This window comes from Pinus tabuliformis, chromosome 8 (genome assembly GCF_031772625.1).
Source record: "Pinus tabuliformis cultivar Carrire ecotype Pingquan chromosome 8, CPIR1, whole genome shotgun sequence".
In the NCBI taxonomy this organism is placed as follows: Eukaryota; Viridiplantae; Streptophyta; class Pinopsida; order Pinales; family Pinaceae; genus Pinus; species Pinus tabuliformis.
In genome coordinates, this window is record NC_142294.1 from 94,219,436 (window position 1) to 94,232,821 (window position 13,386).

Sequence of the window (13,386 nt, forward strand, 5' to 3'; positions counted from 1 at the left end):
CTCATCATGCTGCATTGTGCTACTGCATATTTCTACTGCACTGCAACTCAGTTACTGAGAAGTAAGTAACTAATCCTCCCAACTTCTGACATCCCTATCAGGATAGAAACACTCCCGATGCTCAAGCTTGCTCTGCCGCTAACAAGTCCTCCCTCTACCGACCTCTGCGTTGTTGCAACAACTCCCTGCATCTCGCAAAGTTGCACACCTCTATGTGCCATCCTGCACTGGTGTAACACTCTTCGTGCCTCTCGCACTATTACAGCCTGCTATCTTGGTGTTGCCTGGGTAGTCCTGCACTGTAGCACTCGCCACCACTTCATCCGCATCTGGTTCTATAGACATCTGCCAGCCCTGCTACTCTCTCTTCGGGGATCCCATAGCAAGGTATAATCCAAGAGGTTTGGTACGTCAAGGATCCTGCCCCTCATTGCCTGTAGTCTTCCTGACTACAACTTGATTTCTCCCACCTCTTCTCTAGAGGTACATGAGCACTCATGGAACATAGAATAGACATGATCATGGCCTTCCAGACCACAAAGTTGGATGCCCCATCCAGCCTATTCTGATCCCTTAGTCCATTCATGGCCATCTCTCTGTTGTTATGTCGACTCCTCTGAGTCTCTCTACTTCCCTCCAGAAGTGCTCTCTTCGACTCCCGCTTAGTCTCTCTACTTCCCACCTGGAAGGTCTCTACTAGATTCCCTCTAAGTCATGATTTCCCTTCTCGAAATCCTCCTGCCAATCGTCAAGTCGTACCTCTCTGATCTTCTGTGCACCTACAACATTGATCCAGATTCCTTGGCTAGAAATCCGCCTCAGTAGAAACTCCCTCAACCTTGGTTTTGCCTTGTTAGGTATTGTTCTGCCCACAATACCCTACCAGCTTCGCTCTCGCAAACTGCCCACAGCTTCTTGTGCCCTAGCAACTGAAGGACTGAGCCTCTAGGCTCTGCGTAATCTTGGCACTAGAAAAACTGCTCCCTCATCCAACTACATCAACCCTCCTAGTCTTTGTGTGGATCTATGTGAGCCTCTTTCTGCCCTCCTCAGCCTTTGCGCTGGCCTTTCTCTGGCTTGGACTGATGACGTAGTCCCTTTGCGTCAACTCTTAATCTGTCGCTTTCTGCAAGGACTCAGGACAACTGATTCTGCTGCAAATGCTCTGCTTAACTGATGCCTTCAGCTCTCTTGTGATCTACAACCACGCTCTGATACCATGTTGAAATTTATAAGTCTATCCGTCAGAAATTTCATTTGTATTCTTCTAGTTTATTTCTTCTACTTGTTAATTCTAAACAAGTTATTTAAAACATATAAATAATGAAATAAACACAATACAGTCTCAACTTCTACAAATCAACTGCTGAAAGAAAACAAACACAGAAGTGACACCATTATTTTTGGACAAATGTCCCCTGAAAAACTCAATGTAGGAGAAACGGTGCAGCTATTTTGAGGGTTTATTATTATGCAGTATTTCCTTGAGTACAACTAGGTGCCAAACTGGCTCACCTCACAGAGAAAAACAACGACAGTAACACCTCTCTATTCGGAAACAAGTATTCAGAAAACATGTCCCACGAAACCCTCTCCAGCAACTCTGAAGCACTTCGTTAAACTCTTGCTACTCTACGTTAGCCTTAGAACCCTATGCATGAGCCCTCTTAGGCACTGCGTAGGCTCTGGGACCCTTTGCGTCACTTCTGCAGCCCTCTACGTGGATGACAAAGGCCCTCTCGCCTCTGCGCTATCTCTATTGGGCTCTGCGTGGCATGCTCTGGCTGCTACGTCTCACTCTCTACATCTGCGTTGGTCTCTCGGCACTATCTCTACCTCTCTGTCTAGTACTCACTGCCCCTCACTGCTGATCAATGATTCAAATATGCTTAGCATCTCTGCTTTAGAAGATCGAATGACTCATCACTCTGGTGTGTTCTCCAACTGACCCTCAAGCCTGCTCTTATACTTTTCTTGTTGGTCCTTCAATGGCCGATATTAAATCTCTAATCAAAGGATAAGATTAGATTTGGCTTGATCCATGACTTTCGGAACCTTCTAACCTAGTTTTATATTAATATCCATTAATATTTTATTTTTCCTATGTTTAGACTTAGGAACTCCATTAAAAATATTAATTATTTTAATATCTCCCAAACCAGGTACAATCTGTCCAAACCATTTCTGGGTCTTGGAGATCTCATGTTCTTTAGACTCTCCACCAATTTTCATGGCTAGAGCACATCCAATGCTACCCCAAATCAACACATACATGGTTCACCTTTTTCTAACTCAGTCAAACACGGTCAAAAGTTCAGCTTGATCATAGTGTTTTGAATCTGTCACGACTTCATTGGCCGAACATTATAACCAAGCATAGAGAAAACAGACACAAGACTATCCAAGTGTTGTAGTGTCACAAGTCTCTTCAATTCTCAACCACATCCTCATTCAAAAGCTTGAACGTAGTAGTTGGCAACACTTATTTCCAGAAACAAAAATAGTAAGGTATCAAACAAACAAAACGAATGTAAACAAAAATAGTAAGAAGAACAAGACAAATAAAAACAAAGATAGTAAGAAAAGAAAACAAAATGAAAACAATAAGTAGCAAGCAGGCTATGTACATGGCACGGGGTGTGACCCGACCTACTAGAAATAATGCTTGATATCTTGGCCATTGACAAGAAGGTTGTCAACCCTCCTATCAAGTGATTGCAGATTGTACATGTGTGGGCCAAGATTCTCATGGACTATGTACAGACCAATCCATAGGGATTGGAACTTCATATGTTTGCCTTTGTCTTCATGGGACTTATCCCATTTCAGAACCAAGTCACCAACATCGAAGTTAGCTTTCCCTGCAGACTTCTTATCTAACCATCTCTTGATACAATTCTAGTGGAGTGTAAATTTTTCTTTTGCTTTCATGCTTTCTTCCTCAATCTTATGGAGATAATCCATCCTACGCTGAACTAACTGGCAAGGCTTGCCTTGGGATTCTTGGGAAAGGTGAAGTGCAGGCAAGTAGATATTGGGTGGAAGGATGACTTCTTTACCATAGAACAGGAAGTACGGTGAGGTATTCAGAGAGGGTTTGGGTGTTACACGGTCGGCCCATAATGCATTCGTCAGGGTGGTATGCCAGTTGCGCTGCTCATAGAAAACAATCTTTTTTATTATGTGAATGAGGTTTTTATTCGTGGATTCTGCGAGACCGTTTCCTTACAGGTAATAGTTAGATGAGTGTTTTGGAACAATAACATTCTGTAATGCAAAATCATAAAGTTTCAAAGACTAAAAGTATGTTGCATTATAAAAAAAAAGTGATTCAAGAACACCAAAGCATGAGATGATGTTCTACAGGGGGAAGCTGATGACCTCCTGGTCGTTCACTTGTTTGAGCGGAACTGCTTCTGTCCACCACGTGAAGTGATCAGTTTCTCTTAAAATGTAGTGTTGTTGCTTTGAAGAATGTGGGAAGATTTCCCTAATGATATCCAGGCCCCAATGTTGGAAAGGTTCAGTCACTGCAATAGGGTGCAGTGGGGCTGCTGATTTTTGTGTCCTATCAGCGCATCACAGACAGACCAAGCACTTTCAGGGATAAGCATGTGCATCGTTGAATAATGTAGGCCAGTAGAAACTAGCTCGCATAACTTTGTGCAAAGTGGTGTTTCCCGCAAAGTGACCCCCGGCAGGTCCATCATGCAGATCTTGTAGTACCTTCTTTGATTCATGTGCCTCTAGGCACCTGAGCAAAACTTTGTTACTGTGCTTCCTGTAAAGCACTCCATGCACCGATTGGTATGCTAAGGCTTTGAGGCGCAATTCCCTCTTCTGTCTGATGGAAACATGAGAGGGTATGGTGCCGTGCTCAAGGTATTGACGCACATTTGCATACCAAGAGGTTCTGTCTTCAGTGGGTGTTGCTTGCCTTATATCATACATCTCAATTTCCTGCTGCCAGCCAGCAAGATCTTCTTCACTCTTCGGTACATGTACTGGTTCAGCTGCAAGTTTGCAGAGCCCATGTCCTTTGATTGTGTGAACTAGCTTGATTTCAAGATCATACTCTTCCAAGGTTGTCATCCAGTTCGCACGTCGTTCACATAGTTCTTTTTGTTCAAGAAATGTGTGGAATACTAGGTGAGGGATGAAGACTATGTAGTGGTTCTTCAGCAAGTAAGGCCTGAAGTGTTTCACCACCTTGTAAACTGCATATGCTTACTTGTCAATGGTGGGGTAGTTGAATTCTGGTCCCTCCATGCTTGCACTCATGAAGGAGATTTGGTGTTGATCGTTCATCTCGTCCTTTTGAGTGAGTACTGCAGTGAGTGAGTTATCGGAGGCAAAGGTGTATAATAAGAAATCCTTCTTGAAGTATGGGCTGTAGAGTGCAGGTGATTCCACAATAGCCTACTAGATCCAGGTGAATGAATACTTTTCCCACTTGCCCCAATTGTAGACTTTATCTTTCTTGATCATGTCCTGCATGGGCTTGACTATCTGTGCATAATCCGAGATGAAATTCCTGAGGAAGTTTATCTTGCCCAAGAAGGACTGCGTAGTTTTCTTGTTAGCAGGGTGAGGGATCTGTTTAATAGTCTGAACCTGGTCTGGATCCACCTTGATCTCACTTCTGGCAACAATGTGTCTGAGAAGGTTCCCCTCAGACACTGCGAATACGCTCTTTTTGGGATTCAAGGAAATCCCGTATCTCTGGCATTGCACAAATATTTTCTTTAGATGACATATGTGGTACTCACGTCTTCTTGAGAACACAATCACGTCATCGAGGTTTACCACTATGCTCTGTCCTATGAGTCCGCGAAAAGTGATGTCCATGGTGCGCTTAAAGGTTGTGCTTACATTTACAAGTCCAGATGGCATTCCTCTGTAAGCGAACGTACCCCACTTGGTACGGAAGGTAGTCTTGAGTTTGTCAGGTTCTTCTACCAGAACCTGATTGTATCCTAAAAAACCGTCGAGAAGGGAAAACATCTGTGCCCCAAAAACTGTTTGTAGAATATGGTCCATAGATGGCACGGGGTAGTTGTCTTTGTCCAAGGCGCGGTTCACGTTCCGGAAATCAACACACAAGTGGATTTCCCCAAACTTCTTGCATACAGGAACAAGGTTTGAAACTGTCGTGGAATGGAAAACTTTGTATATGATCCGTGCATTCAACAGCTTGGTAAGCTCTTTTTGTATGAGGGGTTCAAGTGACGGATGTACTTTTCTCAGCTTCTACTGATATGACTTGACCCCTTCTTTGATCGGAATGATGTGTTGGATGATCCGCATGTCATATGTTTTCAGATCATCATACGTCCACATGAACACATCTCGGTACTATTTGAACAAGAAAACACAGGGTTTCCACTCTTGCCTTGTGCAACATGTAGCAAGATTGACGAACTTTGGATCTTGTTTTGTTCCCAGATTGATCAGTTTGTGCATCATTGTGGAACTATGGGTCTTGTTGTTCCTTGGCCCCTGAAAACGTTCTTGCAAGTCATAAAGCTTTTCTAATGTTCCCACACCTTTTATGATAAGGTGGCCTTTCCTGTTACCAACTTATGCTTGCAGAGAGCGCTCATGCTCGTCATCATCTATCACTGCATATTTGAAGACGTCAACGTTGGCCATGAAATGCAGTATATGTTGATCATCATTAAACACATGTAAATTAGTTATGTTATCCGAGATAGATCGTTTGTACAAAATTTCAATAGTAAATCTATCCCTGATTGGTGACATTCGTGAAGCTCTGTTTTCCAAAGCATTGGTAGTTACATTATGCGTACATGGTACAACAATGATGTTAAATGCTTGGAAGTTAGAGATTAGTCACCATGCCTCTTACTGGTAACTTTTGAGATGCGATGACAAATAGTGAACGGTGTTACATACCTACCGTACCACTATCTCTGAATCACCTACAACCTTGAGCGCGACCACATTGAGGCTAATGGCTTTCTGCAAGCCCAACACGAGTGCTTCATACTCAGGAACATTTTTCGTGCACTTGAAATCCAAGCGACTTGAAACTAGATGCTTCCTGTTGTATGGGTCGATCAAGACACACCTGGCTCCTGAGCCGTCCTGTGCCTTTGATTCGTCAAAGTACATGGTCCACAACTTGTCTGTACATAGACCATTTTTCATGCTAGTAGTGTTGCTACTACTGTTTCTACTGCTACTACTACTACTACTATTGGTACAATGTAACATACATGTTTCATTACCATAAGTTGGGCAAGGAAGGAGTCCCAACTATGTGTCTGGGGGGGTGTTGTACTACAAAACAACCCCCCCATTTATGAATAACAATAACTAAGGATAGAGATATAAATGGGGACCCTTTTTAAATTTTTAGGCTTAGGATAATAATACATAACTCTAAGAAAGTACCTAGAAAAAACCTTGCAAAACAAACTAAGGATGAAATTCTCATTGCACATTGCAAATCGTACTTTTCCATGTGACTATCATGAAACACCTTTAAACAATTGTGATAAGCGATTAAATATCCCACTGCGATATCTCAATCAACAACACCTTGGCACTTCGCAAATCGCACTTCACACTTCTCAAACTTCACAAGTAATTTAGCTATGCCCTTATGATGTCCATTAGGGATTTGCGAAATGCGATATTGCGATATTTGCAATTGCATTTTGCTTTATAGATCTGGTAACACTATATTTCATCCATTTAAAGATTATGACGTGAGACTAAGAGCAGTAAAGCATGTGAAATAATTATGTTTTAATATCAAAACGAACGAATTGACAGGTTAATAAATATTTAGTGGCCCCAGGAAAGACAATGATTTTCCAAGTTATGGGTAGTTAACGTTGAGTATCTCATTAAACCTTTCTCACTATCCAAAGACATTTCAGAGAAGTTTTCAGTCTTAATTGCCCGATACCGTCTGTGCTAATATATCTTGTCCATTTCAAGAACACGACAAAAGACATGTCACTAAGGAAGGTGATGCAAAAACAGAGAAAGCAGAGCATTGTTGAATCTGTTGGGTGTGGAGCCTAATTATCTTCTCTTTTCAAAGGTTTCAGCCGGATGTATACCCCAGGAAGACTGTACACCCCTCCACACGGGGGGGGATAATCCCCCCCGGCTGGGAGTCCGGGGGCCAGTGGTCCCCCATCGGGGGTTTGGGGGCAGCGCCCCCGAAGCTAAAAATAGATGTAAAATTACCTTGTAAAAGTCTAGTAATTTCGAGTCAGTCTAGGCCGTTCATTAGGTGGATGATCTGACGGTAGAAGTTAAGTTTAATTTAGGGTTTTCTGCCCTAGAAGGAAACCCCTCACTATATATGAGGGATTTGTATTGTGTTTATGTATATTTATATTCTGAGGAAGGAAGAGATAGGAGATTGAGAGAGAAGAGGGAGTTACAACGGATTTGCTATAGGTTGTATCTCTTCAGTTTGCTAGATAATATAATAAAAGAAGGACTAGCTATTTCTCCGTGGACGTAGCCCAAACTGGGTGAACCATGTATATCTGTGTCTCTCTTGTTTTATGCGTTTTCTGTGTTTATATTTCTGCAATATTTTATGTGTTCCATTGCTCCGTAATATATAGTTTTCTAACAACCGGTATTAGAGTCGAAGGTCTATTTGGCTAATAAACGCGTAGGAGAGAAGGGTTCCTGGTTCGAGTGGGAGCAATGGTGGAAGATGGTAGGTTTAGGGTCGAAAAATTCAATGGCCAAAACTACCAGCTGTGGAAGATGCAGATGGAATATTATCTGTATCAGAGAGATCTGTACCTACCATTGAGCGGAAAGACAAAGAAGCCGACGAGTATGACAGACACAGAATGGGATATTCTTGACAAAAAGGCACTTGGAACAATACGGCTGTGCCTAGCGGCGTCGGTAGCGTTTAATATTTCAAAGGAAATGACAACACAGGGTTTAATGTCGGCATTGGCCAAACTATATGAAAAACCCTCGACCTCAAATAAGGTATTTCTTATGAAGTGTTTATTTAATATGAATATGTCAAAACGTGGATCTGTTGTAGACCATTTAAATGATTTTAATACAGTTACAAGTCAGTTAAGTTTTGTAGGGGTAAATTTTGATGATGAAGTTAGGACTCTGTTATTTCTGTGCTCATTGCCAGAAAGTTGGAATGGTTTAGTTATGGCCATTAGTAACTTTATCTCTGGATCTAGTACTTTAAAGTTTGATAATGTTTTCAGTGCAATCCTTAGCGAGGAAATGCGACGGAAAAGCTTCGGTGAGACATCAAGTAATGCTTTGACTGCAGAGACTAGGGGAAGAAAAATGGAAAGAGGAAAGAGCCCAGGATATCGCAGTAAGTCAAGAAAAGGCAGATCCAAGTCCAGATCGGGGATAGTGTGCTAGAAATGCAGGAAGAAAGGACACCTGAAGAAAGATTGCAAGTCTCAGAAGGGAAAAGAAGGAGACACGCAGCAAGAAACTAATCATGAAGCGAATGTAACAGGTGATGTGTTGCAAGATGCTTTGATTCTTTCACTATAAATTATTGATGCCTGGGTGGTAGATTCAGGGGCCTCATTCCATGCCACACCTAATAAGAAACATTTTCATGATTATGTTCAAGGAGATTTTGGACAGGTTCGATTGGGTGATGATAAACCCTGTAAAATCATTGGAATGGGTACAGTTTTCATAAAACACCAGAATGGAAATTAATGGCTATTGAAGGAGGTAAGGCATGTTCCAGATCTGAAGAAAAATCTGATTTCAACAAGGCAGTTGGGAGGTGAAGGTTGCGTAAGTAATTTCACAGATAAACCCTGGAAGGTCACTAAAGGATCCCTGGTAATAGTGAAAGGAGAAAAGGCTGGTACATTGTATTTATGCAATGGTATTTCTAATTCTGTTAATGCTTTAACCTCTAGAGGAGAAGATACGGCATTATGGCATCATAGGCTCGGGCACATGAGTGAGAAGGGGATGCAGATTCTTCACTCAAGAAATTTGCTGCCAGGTTTGAAGCATGTTGATTTAAAATTCTGTGAGAATTGTGTTTATGGAAAACAGAAGAGAGTCAGATTCCTTAGAGTTGGGAAAGAAAAGAAGAGCGAAAAATTAGAGCTTGTGCATACAGATGTATGGGGACCTGCTCAGGTATCATCTCTTGGTGGCTTTCATTATTATGTTACTTTTATTGATGATGCAACCAAAAAAACCTGGATTTATTGTATTCGAAATAAATCTGATGTATTTGATACTTTCAAGAAATGGAAAGCTTTGGTTGAAAATGAGACAGGGAAAAGGTTGAAGTGTCTCATATCAAATAATGGAGGTGAATATTGCAGCAAAGAGTTTGATAGGTACTATTCAGAGAATGGAATTCGCAGAGAGAAGATAGTTCCAGGAACACCACAAGAAAATGGTGTGTCAGAAAGGATGAACAGGACAATCATGGAGCATGCAAGGTGCATGAGATTGCATGTAGGATTTCCTTTACAATTTTGGGCAGACGCTGTAGATACTGCTGTTTATCTAATAAACAAAGGGCCTTCAAGTTCCTTGGATGGTGGTATTCCAGAGGAGGCATGGATGGGTAAAAAGGTAAACTACTCATTTTTAAAGACTTTTGGTTGTGAAGCCTTTGTCCACATTAACAAAGAAAATAGAACAAAGCTTGAGGCAAAATCAAAGAAATGTACCTTTATTGGATATGGTGTTAATGATTTTGGTTATCACTTATATGATTATGAAAATCACAAAATCATTAGGAGCAGAGATGTAATATTCAATGAAAAGGTCTTGTATAAGAATCAATTGCAGGAAAAGAAACAGGAAAAAGAAAACAAAGAATACACAATGCTTGACGATATCACAGGAAAAGTGATGGTGCCTGAAAATCATAATGATCAATAGCTAGAACAACAACCACAACAGCAACAAGCACTTCAAACACATGAAAGTGGTGTTAGAAGATCTACCAGGATAAGTAGACTCCTTGAATGATACTCTCCTTCATTATATTATGTATTGATGATTGATTCTGGTGAACCAGAATGTTATGAAGAAGCAGTGCAGGTAGAAACCAGGAAGAAGTGGGAGCAAGTCATGAAAGAAGAGATGGACTCCTTAGCACATAACTAGACTTGGGACTTAGTCAGGTTGTCTGCAGGTAAAATAGCATTGCAGAATAAATGGGTTTACAGGCTGAAGGAAGAAGATGGAGGAAAACAGAGGTACAAAGCCAGACTTGTGGTGAAGGGGTTTGCACAGAAGAAAGGTATTGATTTTGATGAAATATTTTCTCCTGTTGTTAAAATGACTTCAATCAGAACTATTTTAAGTCTAGTAGCAGTTGAAGATTTGCATCTTGAGCAGTTAGATGTAAAGACAGCCTTTCTCCATGGGGATTTGGAGGAAGAGATATATATGTAGCAGCCACAAGGATATGAGCTAAAAGGGAAGGAGAAACTAGTGTGCAGGTTGAAGAAGAGCTTGTATGGCTTAAAGCAGGCTCCAAGGCAGTGGTGTCTAAAATTTGACAGGTTTATGTCTGAACAAGGTTATACTAGATGTCACTCTGATCATTGTGTTTATCTCAAAAGGCAAAATGATGGCAGCTATATTATATTGTTATTGTATGTAGATGACATGCTTGTGGTAGGTTCTAACATGTAGGAAATGAATGTGCTCAAAAGGAAATTGGTAAACTCATTTGCAATAAAGGATTTGGGTGCTGCAAAACAAATCCTTGGTATGAGAATAACTAGAGATAGGAAGAATCGCAAATTAACATTGTCTCAAAGTGAGTATATAGAAAAGGTGTTGAAAAGGTTTAATATGCAGAATGCAAAACCAGTTAGTATACCTTCGGCTAGCCATTTCAAATTAAGTAAGGAGGCATGTCCCAAGACTCAGGAAGAAATGACTCATATGTCTAAAGTTCCATATGCATCAGCAGTTGGAAGCTTAATGTATGCAATGGTCTGCACAAGGCCTGATATTGCACATGCAGTGGGAGTTGTAAGCAAGTACATGAACAATCCAGGAAAAGAACATTGGATGGCAGTGAAGTGGATTCTCAGGTATTTGAGAGGTACCACAAATCAAGAATTATGCTTTGGTGGTTTAAACATTGCTCTACATGGATATGTTGATGCAGATATGGCAGGTGACAGAGATAACAGGAGGAGCACTACAGGATATGTATTTACTATAGGTGGAACAACTGTCAGTTGGGTTTCAAAAAATCCAAAGTGTTGTTGCACTTTCAACAACAGAAGCAGAGTATGTTGCTGCTACAGAGGCTAGTAAAGAAATGATTTGGTTACAAAGGTTTCTGGATGAATTGGGTAAGAAGCAAGAGTTGGGCAGGTTATACAGTGACAGCCAGAGTGTCATACATCTTGCAAAGAACTCTGCATTTCATTCCAAGACTAAACATATACAGTTGAAGTACCATTTCATATGGTCAGCATTGGAAGATGGACAGTTGAAGCTGGAAAAGATACACACTAGCCAGAATCCTGCAGATATGTTAACAAAAGTTGTAACCATGGAGAAACTGAGAATCTGCTCAGTTTCAATTGGTCTTCAAGTATGATGAAGAAGATGAGAAACAGCCAGGTCCAAAGTGGATTCATTATCTAGCAAATGAAGTAGCGGTGGAGTTGCTATAATCAGTCTCCATGTGGGAGATTGTTGGGTGTGGAGCCTGATTATCTTCTGTATTCAAATGTTTCAGCTGGATGTATACCCCAGGAAGATTGTACACCCCTCCACGTAGGGGGGGGGGGGGGTGCGGGGGGGACTTGTCCCCCTCGCGGGGGTCCGGGGGGGCTAATCCCCCCCGGCTGGGGGGTCCGGGGGCCAGCAGTCCCCCGGTGGGGGTTTTGGGGGCAGCACCCCCGAAGCTAAAAATAGATGTAAAATTACCTTGTAAAAGTCTAGTAATTTCTAGTCAATTTGGGCCGTTCATTAGGCGGATGATCTAACGGTAGAAGTTAAGTTTAATTTAGGGTTTTTTGCCCTAGAAGGAAATCCCTCACTATATATGAGGGAATTGTATTGTGTCTATGTATATCTGTATTCTGAGGAAGGAAGAGAGAGGAGATTGAGAGAGAAGAGGGAGTTACAACGGATCTGCTGTAGGTTGTATCTCTTCAGTTTGCTGGATAATATAATAAAAGAAGGACTGGCTGTTTCTTCGTGGATGTAGCCCAAACTAGGTGAACCACATATATCTGTGTCTCTCTTGTTTTATGCGTTTTCTGTGTTTATATTTCTGCAATATTTTATGTGTTCCATTGCTCCGTAATATATAATTTTCTAACAGAATCTGAGTTTACATAGATGGCTCCTATTTTCTCTAATATAGTCTACAACGTTGCCGGAGATGCAACAGCTTGGGAGCTCATAGAGAATAGGCTTGAGGACAAATGTACTAAAATCACTGTCACAAGAGAAACAACTGTCTCAGCAAGGCCTTCGAGACTTCAATTCAGGGATGTTGCATGTTCTTTCTTTCATAAGATAGGAGCAAGGGCTAAAATCATCCCATACATGGATATGATCAGGTGGGTGATTGAAAATCTCACCATTGAAGATAGGCAATTCAAGAATTCAAGAATGGGACTCATAGGGTCGTTCAGAGCAGAGGACCTGAAGAAATGTACCACATACCTGACCCTCAAGATATCTATGACAAGACATTCGTGGCCAACTTCACAAAGAAGAACCCAGACCCCTTCAAGCTGATTTAGGATTGGAGAGTATTGGACAACAAATTCAAATATGAAAAATCGGGTATGTATGCTATAGCCTCTTTGGAAAACCCCTACAACTATGCAACAACTATGATATGTAGATTATATGGGTTACCCAATAATACTAAGTTTTCCATAGAATGGATCCCTCTAACTGATGCCTGCGTTAAATCCCACATCATGAATTGGGCCTCCATCCTATCTGATAACCTAGCCACCATCATTGCCAAATATCGATAGAAAAGGGCCTCCTCTCTAGACAACCTTCCTCCATTTTATTTTAGTGCCTACATTATGGACACCATCTGTTTTTGCATGACATTTCTGACCATGGGTTGGAAATGGACCTTACATGAACCCTACCCAATCCATCTTAGCCATAAGAAAATATGGGAATCGCATTATATACCCCACTTCTATAAAAATATGTCATGATGTTATTCTACCCCTGCATCAAATAATTTTCAATAAGAAATCTCCCAGGTTTTCCCAAGAAGCCGCAAGAAACCTGCTAGCTGTCGGAAAATATTTTATTGAAGAATGGTTCACCTAGATTAGGGTTTTTGGTAGCATAGCCAATCCACATGTCCTTCCTTTATATGTTTCTAATAAATTATTGGCAAGA